Source organism: Rana temporaria, chromosome 2 (assembly GCF_905171775.1).
Source record: "Rana temporaria chromosome 2, aRanTem1.1, whole genome shotgun sequence".
Lineage (NCBI taxonomy): Eukaryota > Metazoa > Chordata > Amphibia > Anura > Ranidae > Rana > Rana temporaria.
In genome coordinates, this window is record NC_053490.1 from 286,506,732 (window position 1) to 286,520,444 (window position 13,713).

Genomic DNA, 13,713 nt, shown 5'->3' on the forward strand with positions numbered 1-13,713 from the left:
TCATCAGTAAGCAAATGTCATGTTGTTGCTGAGAACCATGTCATACTTGATTCCCTGGATGGATATAGATGGTTGTTTGTAACCAGTTTCCTTAAGAAATGTTATAAATAAACTCTGAAACACGTTTCCTGTTCTGGAGCTACCAGGAAATTCCTCTGCTACCAGACGAAACTTTGTATGAATCTAGTTTTTGTTGCAGTGACCAAGGCAGCTAACCTATGCAAATAAAGTGCTTTGAGAGTTAGACAGTGTGAGTCACATTTCCCAGATGGAGTCTTCCATATAGAAATCAGGTTTTTCTTCTAGGGCAAGACAAATACGTTCACATTACTATTTTACAGCTTCTGTGTCACAGCGAGAAGGGAGATGGCGTTTATTGGAATACAAATCCTACAAGTTGGTAAGTTAGTCCACAATTAAAATTCTCTGCGTTACATGGCTAATTATCTAATTGTAATTGACTTACTGTATAATGTTCTTCATAATCCAGACTGCTGTGAGATCACAATGGCTGCATAGAAGATATATATGTGTGCCAAAGGGGCCAATAGAGTTGCATACGTTTGGGTATGGGTTCAGTTATATTAGTACTACAGCAGGGGATTTACAATGAAATTTGGATGGAGCAGTCATGATTCAAATCTGTTCTCCTTTCATTTTAGTTGCTTCCTCCAGGGCTGGACTGGGCTTTTTTAGTGTAGTTTTTGTGTATTTAACACACCAATTCAAATGTGTAAGCATATTTGGAAAGCTTTGAGGAACAGTCATTTTTATGCAATACCAGTATCATCGCTGATCAGCCAATAGCAGGGCCACCATCAGGGGGGTACAGGCATTACACCTGTAAGGGGCCCGATGGGCCCGGCCCCCCCATTTTTTTTTTTTTAGTTTGACCCCCCACCTTTAGAAACTCGCAGCAGTTTATTTCCGTCTGACCCCCCCCCCCCCCCCCCCCCCCCCCCCCACCTTTAATTCATGGCAGGAGAGAGAAGAGAAGGGTTGACTTTGTTTTGTTCGTCAGCACCAACCCCCTTGTCCTGCTTATCTCGCGGCAGGAGAGAGAAGAGATGACACTTTCGTTACCCCCCCACCCCCCTGCTTGTCATCTTGCAGCAGGAGAGAGGAGCCCCCCCCCTGTTCTCTGTTCCAGGGGGGCCCTGCCTAAAGCTGTGTAAGAGGCCCCAAAATTTGTGATTGCTGTCCTGGCCAAGAGGAGCTAACACCTGCCAACAATACATCAGACACCCCAGCCCTCTGGCAGATGTCATAATTGCCAGATTGCAAATCTAGATTATGATTCTTCCTGGAAAATGTACAATAAAATATTTATTTATCTGTGTAACATTAGATAAAGAGTTCTATGAATGCTGTGTAGGGATGGAGGAATCTGTCCAAGCATTCATCGAATTCTGTTTAAAATTGGTAAAACCCGTGCACCCCCTTGAAATGTATCTAATCCTGTTGCTAAATACTGCCCATTTTTAAGGCTGGTAGGCAAGCTACTAACAAAAAAGGCATGAGAAGATGGGCATTGCCATGGGAAGCCTTTGCCAATGGTAAACATAAAAACAAAAATTACAGTGGGGATAGTGTCCTGCTCATTCAACTTTGAGGGTGACATGGAAAACACATCTTTAAAAAAACAAGTTTAACCACTTCAATACCAGACACTTTTGCCCCTTCCTGCCCAGGACAATTTTCAGCTATCAACGCTGTCACACTTTGAATGACAATTGCACAGTCATGCAACACTGTACTCAAACATCATTTTTTTTTATAATTTTCTTCCCACAAACTAAAAAAGACTAACATTTTTGAAAAAAAAAATGTTTTCTTAGTTTTTATCATAAAATTTGGTTTTTCCCTTCACTGACGGGCACTAATGAGGCGGCACTGATGAGGAGGCACTGATATGTAGAATTGATGGGCACTGATATGCAGCACTGATGGGCACCAATAGGTGGCAATGATATGCAGCACTGGGCACTGATAGGCGGCACTGACAGGCAGTACTGATGGGCACTGACAGGCAGTGCTGATGGGCACTGACAGGCAGCACTGATTGGCACTGATAGGTGGTACTGATTGGCACTGACGGGTGGCACTGATGGGCAGCACAGATTATGAGGTACTGATGTGTTACTGACAGGTGTTACTGCTGGGCACTAATAGGCACTGATTGGCACTGTGGTGGGCTCTGATTGGCACTGTGGTGGGCTTTTTTATTGGGGCACTGATTAATAGCTGATTTGCACATCTGAGGGGGCTGTGCTGATAATCAATGTGCTGATTATGAGCACAGACCCCCCCTGACAGGGAGAGCCGCTGATTGATCACGTGGTAAGAAGCCTCTTCTTATCATGATCGGCGCGCCACCATATTATCCTACTGGACGTCATTTAACGCCCAGTCAGGATAACAGAACCACTTCCCAGCTATCATTCTGCATATGGCAGGCGGGAAGTGCTTAAGGACTGCCCTAAATTGGTATGTTGTATGCTGTCAGCATGCATTGAAAACACAGTTGGTAGACTTACATCTGTGTCAAAACTGTTAGGCTCGATTCACACTTTGTTCAGTTTTTTTGTCCTGTGTGAGGTACGATTTTTACGACGATTTTACCGTGAATTTCAGGAGTTGGACATTCTGCAATTGATGTTCTAGCCAATGGAATCATAATGTAAAAAAGAAAAAGGTGTTAACTTCCTGTGCAGAGTAGTGTGGTGGAATTCGCACATATGTGAACCATCAATGTGATTCCAGAACGATTTACATTGATGTCAATGGAGACTAAATTTGCAACGCAACGCTGTAAACTCGCACAAGACCCTTTTTTTTTATCGCATTCGTAGAGGAATCGCAATGCATGTATGTGAAAGACTGTCAATGAAAACAATGACTTTATGGGTGACATGCGAATTTAGAATGTTTTTGACGCATCACATTCGTTATGAACCCACATCAGTGGGCCTAAACTGCGGTGGAACCGCTGGGGACCTCTTGCGGAACCCTAGTTCAGAAACCCTGCTCTATACAGTGGCACCAATAGGGACAACAACTTCCTGCACCACATGGACTAAGAAGTTGTCTCTGTCTAGCTCACAATTCGGCTTCTAAACCGACTACAGACAAAATACCTCTACATTATTGTCTGAATATAAAGCTTTCCTGTTTGTTGCTGGTTTGTTTCACTTGTTTTCTTTGATGTCCATGTACTTGTGTTTGTACAACCCCAATTCCAGAAAAGCTGGGGTGTTGTGTAAAATCTACATAAAAACAAAATGCAATGATTTGCAAATCTCATAAAGCCACATTTTATTCACAATAGAAAACATATCTAATGTTTAAACTGAGAAAATGTATCATTTTAAGAAACAAAATAAGGTGATTTTCGAAAATTATGGCAACACTTCTCAAAAAAGTTGGGAGAAGGCAACCAAAAGCGGGCAAAGTACCGTATATACTCGAGTATAATGCCGCCTACACACGACTGTTTTTTTGGGTTGTAAAAAATGAAATTTTTAATGGTCTAGAAAAAAAGACCTTTTTTTAAACCCGATCGTTAAAACGGCCTTGCCTACACACACACGATCGTGAAAAAAAAAATGCTCTAGCAAAGCGCGGTGACGTACAACACGTACGACGGCACTATAAAGGGGAAGTTCCATTCGGATGGCGCCACCCTTTGGGCTGCTTTTTCTGATTTTGTGTTAGTAAAGGACGATTCGTGCTTTTCAGTCTGTTACAGCGTGATGAATGTACTATCTCAATTACAAGCGCTCCCGTCTCATAACTTGCTTCTGAGCATGCGCGTCAATATTTTTTACTTTTTGCTATAACAAATATCCCCAAAAAATATATATATATGTAAAAAAAAAAATCTCAGTTTAGGCCGAAACGTATTATTCTACATATTTTTGGTAAAAAAAATTGTCATTTATTGATCGGTTGGCGCAAAAGTTAGTGTCTACAAAATAGGGGATAGTTTTATGGCATTTTTATTAATAATTTTCTTTTTACTAGTCAGCGATTTTTTTTATCGTGACTGGGACATTATGGCAGACACATCGGACACCTTTGGCACATTTTTGGGACCATTGTGATTTTTACAGTGATCGGTGCTATAAAAATGCACTGATTACTGTGAAAATGACACTGGCAGTGTAGGGGTTAACCACTAGGTGGCGCTGAAGGGGTTAAGTGTGCCTAGGGATGTGTTCTAACTGTAGGGGGGATGTGTGACAGATTCCGATTACAGGAAGCTGTGTACACTGTCCTGTCACTAGGAAGACTGGGGAAATGCTTGTTTACATAAGCATTTCCCCCTTCTTCCTCACACGATCGCGGGTATGCCCGTGGACATCGAGTCCGTGGAACCCGCGGTCGGAGTCACGGAGCTCGCGGCGGGCGCACGTCCACAATGCCGCTTCTTAAAGGGGACGTATATATACATCCTTGTGCCTGCCCGTGCCATTCTGCCGACGTATATCTGCGTGCGGCGGTCAGCATGTGGTTAAAGGAGGGTAAGTATCAGGACTTCAGTTCCGTTTTAGGAGTTTATAAAAATCTTGAGGCTGGGTTCATACTGGATGCCGGCAGGGTCCTGGTTCACTGTTTCAGGTCCGAATTATGGGTTGAATTTAGAACTGAAGTGGACCAAAAGAGACACAGGACCCCTGTGAAAATTTGTATCTGAGTCGTATTGGAGATATGTGAACCGGCTTCAAAGAGAGCTGCTCACATTCTACTGTTTTTGCGAATTGGATGCAGGGAGCCGCATTCCAATTCGCATTAGTGTGAACCCAGCCTAAACCTCAAAATATATTTTGTTGACCACACAAAAAGTATCGCCAACATTTTTTTACTTAACTCCTACGATCTATAGCTAACATGGTACAACACTTCACTGCTGATCATCTTATCTTACTCTTTCCTTATTGTTATCACGCATAACACCAATGCAAAAGTCAAACAATGCTAACACAGTTTTTTTACATGTGTGTTGATACTAGGATAAAGCCCTCCTTCTGCATATGAATGATAATAGAGTTTTACATACAGTGAATTTCCTTTTCAGTATGAGAACAGCTCTGAGGCTTCAGGTTACCCAACCAGATCTGCATTCTCCAAACTCAGCGTGGCCTGGAGGTGGATAACACTCTGTGGGTGGAATTCTGTAGTAACACACCCATGTTCTCTCACTAAAATCAGAGTCTTCAGCATAAGACGTGTGGACACAGGCCGGTAAGCATTTTATTCTCATTGCTGGTAAAGACTTAACTATCAAGCCCCCATAATTAGTGTCATTTTTCATTTTCTGGAATCTTTTGTTTTATCCAATCTCTAATGCTTAGCACCACCTCTATGGCTGTAATGCAAGTTTCCGTACTAACATACTTTTTAACAATTTACGATCGTTCCAGGTATGCCTTGCTTTTACAAACCGCTAACGTTGTAAAACAGTGCCAAGGGACTTATATCGTGTGTCATGCTGTAATATAACATTCCATTTACAGTGTGTATAAAGATCAAACTTTTATTTTTAGTATTGGATATCGTTTTTAATTTTTTAATTTTTGCTCTGATAAAGGGGATTTGTCCTGGAAATGCGATAGCAATGCACACGGTATGAGAGATGAAGCAGCGGCATGGTGCTTCGATTTGGAGTGATTTTATGTGATTGTGAATGTGTTTTAAATGCAGTATTAAAGGGGAAGTATGGCCAAAGCTTTTTTGTCCATACTTCTATAGATCACAGGAGTGCAGTTCATTCTGCACCCCTGTGACCCGTTTTCAGCCGACAGTGGACTAAAGCCTGCTGTCAGCTAACATCACTCAGCCAGTACAGGCTCGGGAAAGAACCCACCCATATGGGATCCACCCAGAAGCCTGGAGTGGCACCTGGCGTAGCCTCTCAGCAAACTGCCAAGAGCCTGTGCCAGCCCCTCCCTCCCCTGGTGTTTGATCACTCAGGGCCATATTCACAGAAGAGATACAATTGTCGTATCTATGCGGCTGATTCATAGAATCAGTTACGCATAGATAGCCCTAAGATCCGACAGGTGTAATTGACTTACACCATCGGATCTTAGGATGCAATTCTAGGCCGGCCGCTAGGTGGCGATTCCATTGCGGTCGGCGTAGAATATGCAAATGACTAGGTACGGCGATTCACGAACGTACGCTTTACCCGTCGCTCTAACTTTACGTAGTTTCCGTCGAGATACGCCACGTAAAACTAAGGCTGCCCTCTAGGTGGACTAGCCAATGTTAAGTATGGCCGTCGTTCCCGCGTCGAAATTTGAAAAATCACGTCGTTTGCGTAAGTCGTCCGTGAATGGCTCTGGACGCCATTTACGTTAACGTCAAAACCAATGACGTCCTTGCGACGTCATTTAGCGCAATGCACGTTGGGTAATTTGACGGACGGAGCATGCACAGTAAGTTCGGTGCGGGAACGCGCCTAATTTAAATGGTGCCCGCCCCATTTGAATTAGGCGGGCTTGCGCCGAGCGGATTTACGTTACACCACCGCAAGTTTACAGGTAAGTGCTTTGTGAATCAGGCACTTACGCTGTAAACTTGCGGCGGTGTAACGTAAATGGGATACATTACGCCGCCGCTGCGCAACGTATTTGTCTGTGAATCTGGCCCTCAGTTCCCACTGCAGAGCTGCCAGGGGACAGATACAGCATCGGATAGTTGCTGCATCAACCTAGGTGAATATATATATATATTTTAATCCCAAACTTCTCTTTTAAACCCAAAACCATAAATGTATTAAATTGCAGCTTACCAATTCTTAGATGTGGTAGCTGCATTATATACCGGAGTTAAGTCCTGGGGGAAAAAGTGTGGGAACTCCCACCCAAGATCCACTCCCCCACCAAAAAAAAAAAAAAATGATACCCTCATATGCATAATTACTAAACCGCATGTTTGTTTTTTTAGAAAGAAGCAAGTTCTTTCTAAATACTGCGATAACTCGCGGCAGACCTCCGCAATGTCTCCTGGGAACAATGACAAAAGCTCCCAGGAGACATTGCGGCATCGAGGAAGTGACGGAATACCCGCACACTACCCGATGAATCCATATACAGGAAGCGGCCAGTAACATAAAGGATTACTAAGGTTCGCCTGCCCCTGACAGTGACTCGAGGTGGGCATCGCCGCTTAGTGAAGGATTGGCTCGGCTGCTCTCGGCTGCTCTAGTCCTGCAAAGGGAACTGAGTTCCTGCTGTGAAAAAAGTGCAGGAACTCCGTTCCCACGCGTTCCCGCAGGACTTGAGCCCTGATTTTATATATATACATATATTCATTTTTTAGAACTCTTTCCTTTATTTTCACCTGGTGATCCAGCCAGGTCTGTTATTTTTCATCTTACTTTAACAGACCAAGCTGTCCAAAGTATTAGTTAGAGGGTTAGGACAAACTATTTAACACTGACAGGGGTTCTTACAATGATCAGCTCTTATTCATTCATGTATAACCTTTATCCCAAAAGGAAAAACTTTTGTTTTTGCTGTAGCTACTTAGAAAATGTGAGCTGGAGAGCTGGAGTTCAGCTATAATTTGTTACTCGAGTCTAGTGATGGGCTCAGGTGCCCGAGCTTGCGCCCGCCAAAAAGCTGACACTGCACAGAACCAATCACAGGCATTTCCTGATCTGTGCAGCTGTGGAATCTGGAAAAGTCTCACTGCCTGTGATTAGCGCTGTGCAGTGTCAGCTTCCTGGTGGGCTTGGGGACGTGGGGTTGCGAACACGCCCGAGCCCATCCTTACTCAAGTCCATCTAAATCTGCTAGAGCATCTAAACCTGGCCAAACATGGATCAAAATTCCCTGCTGAACTGACCGAATTTGGATCCATGTCTGGTCACTGTGGTTGAACAGAAGTCGCTCTACCAATCGCTATATGTTCAACCACCCTTTTGGTATATTTTCACTCAATCAGCATTGCAGGCATTGCCCGCCAGGAAGCTGACACCCCACAAGCGCTAATCACAGGCAGTGAGAAATTTCCAGATCCGCAGCTGCAAAAATCGGGAAATGTCTCACTACTTGTGATTAGCGCTGCGGAGTGTCAGCTTCCTGGCAGTCACAGGCTTGTGGATTTGCGAACACACCTGATCTTATCCTTAGTAGGGAGTCTCCCTGCTGTAAGAATCTTCCCTGTTGTGTCATTTGTATTGACAGCAAAGAAGTCAGCTGGACCTAAAGAGACACCAATTGGGTGCAGGGCTGATTGAACTAAAACTTTCCATCAGGCCCATTCATGAGCTGTCGATTAGTACAGTGGTTCTCAACCTAGGGGTCGGGACCCCTTCGGGGGCCGAATGATGATTTGCCATGGGTCACCGAATTCTGGGCTGTTCCTAAAGCCTGCACCGCTCTCCCAGACTTTTTGCGGCTGCCCAGCAGAGCTGTCCCTGGAGCCTGTGGCTGCCCAGCTGGGGTGTTCCTAAAGCCTGCGGCCGCCCACTCAGCCTCTTTGCAGCCACCCATTCAGTTCACGGCATTACTGGGGGACAGAGACTAGAGGTCAGCTGACTGGTGAGGAATGTGAAATGGGAGGGGCTGGAGGAGACCCTATCTCCTGATTTTGGCATAGGTGTCACTGCTATGAGACACCACAAAGCCGGAGAAGCCAAAGACACAGTGAAGCCGGAGACACAGTGAGTAACACTACCTGTGATTATAGTTGCCATTAAAAGTCCCCACTACAGTTCTCAGATCAGCAGATGACTTTGATCAAGAGCACCTAGGTTGGCTGATCAGAACTCATCACAGCATTGCCGCGCATCCCAATTCCCCGCCAGCACTGCCACTTATCCCAACTACCCCCCAGGACTGCCACTCATCTCCCATTCCCCCCACTCCCCACCAAGGAGTAAGAGAAGGAATAAAATAGAGAATACATTGAAGGGAGAGGAAAAGAGTGGGAGGAACAAAGAAAAAGGGAAAGAAAGAATAAGAGAAAGAACAAGAAAGAAGGCTAGAGAGAGGGATGGGGGGGGAAAAAATAAAAATTAGGATAGAGAAAGAAAGGAGAACAAAGAGAACGAGTGGTACATCCTAAAATGTACCATAAGGGGTTTCAATACTGTATGAGTGGAAGGGACTCTGGGAGCGCTAAATGTCCATTAGGGGAGCAAATTACTTGTCTTGCGTTGGGTGCTGACAATCCAAGCTACGGAAATATTTTTACTGTTAGGGGTCCCCACAACTTAGGTCATTTTATCAAGGGGTCACGGCACTAGCAAGGCGGAGAACCACTGGATTAGTAGATCAACTGCTCTCAAACAGGACTGACCATAGATGATCATATTTGGCCAGTCCCTGACCATGGCCAGATTTACTGAATTGCATAGTACAATTAGGTAAAAAGGCTTTAGCACGGGGGGCGAGTCCAAGATGGCCACCGGAGCGGCCGCATATTACTGAGCTCTGCCGGCATTCCAGCCTTTTATCCTTCTGGGCTCTCCGTACATTCGAACCAGGTAGGATCTCACCCGGATGAGACGCCGATCGGGCAGGGTAGCTGCTGGCAGGGGTAAGAGGCTCCGATTCCCGCTGGCTGAGGAGATACCGGCCCCTCTGCCTCCCGCACGTGTGCAGGCTAGAGCCACGAGGGGGAACAAACATGGCGTCACAGACAGAGCTGCCGGAGCCGGACGCCTCTCCTCACCCAAGCTATGTGTCTGACATAATTTCAGCGATCTCCCTCTGCCAATCTACACTTACAACAAAGATTGAGGCAGTGCAGTTGGACATGGGCATCATGAGGCAGGATGTGGACAAGATCCGGTCCCGTGTAACAGAGATGGAACAGCAGATAATCAACACGGAGGATGAGGTTACTGAGCACTCCTCTGCTATCCGCACACTGCAGAACAAGTTGAAAGCCCTGGAGTACAAAGCGGACGACGCAGAGAACCGTAATAGAAGGAACAACCTCCGCATAGTGGGTCTGGCGGAGGGGGTGGAGGGCACGAATCCTGCAGTGTTTGTGGAGGATCTGCTGCGTTCCCTGCTGCCCGACGCTCAATTCTCCCCCTACTACACAGTTGAGAGTGTGCACCGCGTCCCGCCCAGGCCCGGGCCCCAAGGGGCTCCTCCACGGACTCTCATCCTTAGGCTCCTCAACTTTAGGGACAGGGACGAGGTGCTCCGTGCCGCCAGAATCCAGGGAGAAGTCCGCTATCAACATAGTAAACTGCTGATTTTTCTGGATTACTCCATTGAGACGCAGAAACTCCGGAAATCTTTTGATCATGTGAAGGCTGCACTGCATGCTCGCAATATCCGGTACAGTGTCCTATTCCCTGCTCGGCTCCGGGTCCAGTATGGAGAGACCGTCCGGTTCTTTACTTCCCCGCGAGAGGCCTCGGCGTCGATGGATACCCTGCCACCCCACCACTGATGATGAGGTACTCTGTGTTCCTATGCCTACTCCTGGATCCCTGCAGTTACTGCTGCTTAGAGGGTCCCCTCTGTTTTGTCTCCTGTATATGGTGCGGTGGGGGGGTCGCCCTCCTTGTCCTTGGCACCGTTGTGCCAATCCTAAGTCTGATTGCAACCGTTTAAGTACGTGCCCCTGCTTGCAGGTGTTTGAAGTAGCACATGGATGTACTTGCCTCCTCGTTGGGATGCTTATCTCCTTGATCTCTACTGGTTCTCTGTTCCTGTGTTGACTTTGCAAAACATTTTTATTTTTTATTTTCAATTTATTTTTTCCGATTACTACATCAAGTGCACAGAGGAACATATACTGTTATGGTTGCACTCATGTGCCTACTGGTTGCCGGCATCTCAACTGTTCTGAAGGTGCTTCTATACACGGGCCAATCCATCTGGCTCGCGTCCCTCTAGGTTAACCTCTACTGACTGGTTGTTTGGGGTTTATGCTCTCCATGATTGGGATGGGGTGGCGGGGAGGGGGTGGGATTGGGTGCTCCATGTTGGTTGGGAAGGGATGGGAGCAGTGTTGTGTTCTGTTTTACACTTTTTTTTGTATAGTTTAGTGCTTTGTGAATATACTGTATGTATGCTGAGGGTTCTGGGGAACTCCTGTGCTTATCGCATGTTAAAATGTTTGAGTTATCTGTCTTGTGGTGTCTACCGCCTGGGGTCTCTTCTCCTCCTTTCTTCTGTGCTGCATCACCCATGCCTTTACTATGTTGTTATAGCCTCCCATGTCGCAGATTACTGTGATTTCATGGAATGTCCATGGCCTGAACTCGGCGGTGAAGCGGTCCCTGGTTTTCAAGTTTCTTCGCAAGTATAATCCTCATGTCTGCATTTTGCAAGAGACGCACCTCCAGGGTTCTAGAATCAACGGTCTTCGGCGACCCTGGGTGGGTGCGCATTACCATGCCACCTACTCCAACTACTCCAGGGGTGTCAGTATTTTAATTTGCAGATCGTTGCCTTTTCGAATACTGGAGGTGCGTACAGACCCGGATAAGAAATACGTTATATTGCATGCTAATATATATGAAAAGAATGTGGTTATAGTGGGATTGTACCTGCCTCCCCCGGCATCTGTCGCCATGCTCAATAACATTATGCCATTGATCTTGGGGCTTGATACCCCTGAGGTGTTTTTTTCTGGGTGACTTTAACGTGACTCCATGCCCTGAATTGGATTGATTGCGGGGGGGGGGGGGAGGTGCCTCGGCACTGACCCAATGGGCGTCCACATTTGCCTTGGTGGATGTGTGGCGCCACCTACACCCGGCCGTCAGGGAGTTTATGTGCCACTCTGCCTCGTGCAAATCCTTGTCACGCATTGACCTGGCATATGTCGCCGCCCTTCGCTGGGTGACGGATGCAAGTATACTCCCAAGGGGTGTGTCGGATCATGCCCCGCTCAGCCCCTTTGGGTAGAAACATGAAAAAAGCTTTGTTTTACTCCCAACAGCGGGTTTTCGAATATGGGGACAAAAATGGTCGCCTGTTGGCCTGGCTGGCAAAGAGCCAGAATCCTACTACCCACATTGCTGGTATTAGGGGAGAGGATGGCCAAGTTATCGTGGCCCCAGACCTCATTAACTCACGCTTCGCACAGTTCTTTGAGGACCTTTATGGCTCCAGGGCCAACTACAACCAGACTGAACTGGCAGCCTTTTTGGGGACGGTTAGGTTATCCACGCGGGACGGGGCAGACAGGGAACGCCTAGAAGCAGATATATCGCTGGAGGAGATACAGGGGGCCATTGGGTCGTTGCAGGTGGGTAAGACACCAGGGTCGGATGGGCTCCCGGCCGAGTTCTATTCAAACTTTGCGGAAACTGTGGCACCTAAATTGAAGGCCCTTTTGGCTGACCTACCTTCTATTGGCAGTCTTCCTGAGTCCATGGAGGAGGCGATTATTGTGCTGATTCCCCTTGGAGGAGAAGTTGTCCTTATATGCGGACGATGCCTTCTTTACCTCAACGATGCAGGTCCGTCACTTACTGCCGCCTTTAATATTCTTAATACGTTTGGCGCATTTTTGGGTATACGGATCAATTGGTCCAAGTCTGTGCTTTTTCCAATTGATGAGCGGGCGACCACCTCGGCCCCTTCCTCCCCACTAAAATGGGTTGAGGAGTTTCGGTATTTGGGAGTGCAGGTGACTAGAAAGGTGACCGACTTTTTTGATAAAAATCTACAACCGCTTTTAACGTTGCTTAAAACATGTTGCTTTTCGTGGTCTGGGCTCCCACTAAATCTGCTAGGCCGCATCAACCTAATTAAAATGACGATCTCCCCAAATTTAACTATATATTTTGTAACTGTCCAGTCTGGGTGCCAAATTCATTCTTTCAAGAAATAGACAAATGCCTACTCTCCTTTATATGGAATGGGGCCTCTCCCCGTCTGGCTAAAATTACTCTGTACCTTCCTCCTCAGTTGGGAGGCCTTGCGCTGCCTAATTTTAAGGTGTACTTCTGGGCGGCAATGCTGGTATCTGCCTACTGGTGGTTTCAGAGCTCTAGAGCCAATGCGGCCACCTGCTTGGAGGCTGCCTTTCTGGGGTCCCTGCTAGATCTCCGGAATATTATCTATAGGGGGCCGGGGGCGTACCGAGCCCTTCCGGGGCCGACGAGGGTCACATGGCGAATCTGGAGGGCTGCGACGCGTCGCTTTTCCATCCCGGGCCAGTTATCTCCTGCTCAGCCTCTGTGGGGTAACCCTGCACTTTCCCATTTCCGTACTATTCAAGATCCTGTGGGCAAGATACAGGGTTAAAACTATTAGCGACATTATGCCCATGGGTACTCTCCTGACCTTTGCACAGTTGTCTCAGCGGTTCCAGCTGCTGGGTTGGATGCTGTTCAGATACTTCCAGTTGCGACATGCTGCTGCGGCTTAGTTTCCTCAGAGTCCTATTCTTAAAGTGGACCCTAGAGAAGAAATATTAATGCCTGGGGAACTGGACAAGCCATTGTCAACGCTGTATGGAGCTCTTCTATGCACTGACGTACCCAGGATTTAGAAGCTTTGGGAATATTGGAAGGAGGACATTCCCTCCCTGGATTGGGAGGATAGTTTGGAGCGGGGACCTAAGATTGTAAGATTGTAATTTCATCCTGAGATAGGTTGATCCAGGTTAAGTTTTTCCACCGGGTTTACTATACACGTAAGGTTGCAGAGGATGTACCCTGATCGGGACCCTATATGTCCTAGATGCAAACTTCACCAGTGGTCCTACATACATATGTTCTGG

At 46.6% G+C, this 13,713-nt stretch overlaps 1 protein-coding gene across 2 annotated transcripts in view; it reads left to right on the top strand.

Moving 5' to 3' along the window:
* Positions 1-201: 201 nt before the first annotated feature.
* The window catches only part of RHBDL2 (rhomboid like 2), a 35,563-nt gene continuing 22,051 nt past the window's right edge, over positions 202-13,713 (top strand). The window contains exons 1-2 of one of the 2 annotated variants that reach the window (XM_040337194.1): positions 203-400; positions 5,078-5,244. The gene's annotated coding sequence lies outside the window, so the exon portion shown is untranslated. Of the gene's footprint in view, positions 401-5,077; positions 5,245-13,713 lie in introns of both variants that reach the window. The other variant, XM_040337195.1, reaches the window with a different exon arrangement.